The sequence below is a fragment of the Odontomachus brunneus genome, unplaced genomic scaffold (assembly GCF_010583005.1).
Source record: "Odontomachus brunneus isolate Ranch 3 - 2012 unplaced genomic scaffold, Obru_v1 Obru_scaffold_075, whole genome shotgun sequence".
Classification (NCBI taxonomy): domain Eukaryota; kingdom Metazoa; phylum Arthropoda; class Insecta; order Hymenoptera; family Formicidae; genus Odontomachus; species Odontomachus brunneus.
The window spans coordinates 977,324-979,635 of NW_022639525.1; the positions used below are offsets into that span (position 1 = coordinate 977,324).

Below are 2,312 nucleotides of genomic sequence, written 5' to 3' on the forward strand. Positions count from 1 at the left end.
AGATAAAATCTTTTGTGCGAACTGTAATTCCTTTGGACACCCGGCGTCATACCGAGGATGTCCCAAAATTAAAGAAATTAGTAACATTATCAAAAATAAAAACATTAACGGGACAACAAAAAACCTACCAAATACAAATAAGAACTATAGAACAGTAAGTGAGAATTTCACATATGCTGACGTATCCAAATTAAATCCAACAGCAGAATCAGAAAATAACAATTTTAAAAATAACAATTTTAAAATTAACAGCAAGCAAGATAACTACCAAAATTTTAGGGAATTTCAAAACAAAACAGATACTAACCTAGGTCAGAGGCCGGATGATACGGGGAATTTCAGTGACACATATAATAATACTATCAATCAGATACTTAATTTGGAAAAGGTAATAGCGCAACTCCCCGAAATAGTAAGTAAAATAGAGCGCATCACTATATTTTTGGAGGCAGAATTTCCGAACAAATTCTATATGAATAAAAATGGCAGGAACACATAATAGCGCAAAAGTTAAAAAATTAAAGATAATTTCGCTTAACATAAACTCACTTATCAGCAATTATAAAAGAGAAGAATTAAGAATCCTATTAGACGAACATAATCCAGAACTAGTACTCTTGTCTGAAACAAAATTAAACGATAGCCACCGAATCTTTTTCAAAAATTACAACTGTATATTTAATAATAGAAAAGGTCAAAATAGGGCGGGGGGAACAGCAATTTTGATACAAAAGGATATCAGGTTCAACAATGTCATTCTCAACGACCAAAACAAAACGATAGAAAACACAATAATTCAAGTCAACTTAAACAACAATAAAAAATTATATATTGTCGCAATATACGCAATAAGAGGATGGAATAAACATTTCATACCTGAATTAAAGAAACTATTTGAAGAACTCGAACTCAATGAACCTAACAACTACTTTATTTTAGCAGGTGATTTTAACGCAAGACATATAGCATGGAAAAATAAGACGAATAATGATAGAGGTACCGCATTGTTTAATTGGATCGAAGAGAATGACATTGAATATAAGATAAGACTCTATAACTCAAAATATCCATCATTCCCAAGCAAGGGAACTTACCTAGATCTGGTATTGGCAGACACCAGAATGAAAATAACCAATCTTATCCAAGGCGAATTGCGTTCTACTACATTCGATAGCGATCACGAAGCACTAGTAATTGAAATAAACTTAGATGATCACAAATACTTTTTAGAAGAAAAAATAAGCAAATACAATTATAATTTTGATAAAGCAAACTGGAATACATATCAGAAGGAATTGTGCAAATTCTGGGTAGAAAATGTACCATCTAATCGTAACCTAAGATTAACAGAAATTGACAAATACTTAGATACTCTATCGGAACAAATCACACAGGCAATAGATATAGCAGTCCCAAAGATAAAAGAAAGAAATTCGACAGATATTTACATAAATAAAGAAATCAGGAAACTTAGAAAAGAAAGCAAAGAAATACTTACAAAAATTCACAGATTAAAAAAAAACCCGCGATTCAATAGTTTTGACCTAGTCAAGCTGAAAGAAGAAAGTAAAAAAATTAAAATACAAAAAAGAATAGAATTCAATAAAGAGGTCAGTAGATACTGGGAAAATAGAATTAGGAATATCAGTCAAAAAAATTCAAGAAAAATGTTCCCCGAAATTAACAAAATTTTTAGGAAAAAAGAACCATTAAAACTACCTACACTTAAAATTAATAAAAACAATCAGGAATTACTAAACAAAGCAAAAATAGACAAATCAGTCCTCAAAACCGATAGCGCAGGGAACTTTGTAATATCAGAAGAAAAGCAAAAATTAAATCTGATAGCAACGCATTTTGCAGAATCAAATACAAAAAACGATAACTTAGGTAACTCTAGATTTAACGAATACGTTAAAGGAAAAGTTGACCAAATGAAGCTAGAGTTCTTATCGCAAACAGAGATGGAAACCCCGCTCTGCATTTTCAATGATAAAAACAGAGCCGATAACCCATCAGAGGAAAACATTGAGAATAAAATTTTTACAACACCTGAAGTAGTACACGATAAATTTAGAAAAGTAAATAATAAAAAATCAGCAGGTGATGACGGTATCCCGAACCTAGCGCTCAAGAATCTTCCTAAAAGAATAACATATCAATATGCAATATTATTCAACAATATGTTAAATCTAGGTTACTTCCCAAATAAATGGAAAAAAGCGAAAGTAATTCCGATACCAAAAAAAGGTAAAGACCACACAAACCCAACTAATTACAGACCAATCAGTTTGTTATCAAACATAGGTAAA

General features: G+C 31.0%; 1 long non-coding RNA gene across 2 annotated transcripts in view; it reads right to left on the bottom strand.

The window, feature by feature from the left end:
• Nucleotides 1–545: 545 nt before the first annotated feature.
• LOC116847214 overlaps nucleotides 546–2,312 on the bottom strand; it is a 2,002-nt gene continuing 235 nt past the window's right edge. Inside the window, exons 2-4 of one of the 2 annotated variants that reach the window (XR_004378698.1) lie at nucleotides 1,499–1,553; nucleotides 1,095–1,187; nucleotides 546–621 (exon numbers count right to left, since the gene is read on the bottom strand). This is a non-coding gene — a long non-coding RNA (uncharacterized LOC116847214). Of the gene's footprint in view, nucleotides 622–1,094; nucleotides 1,554–2,312 lie in introns of both variants that reach the window. The other variant, XR_004378697.1, reaches the window with a different exon arrangement.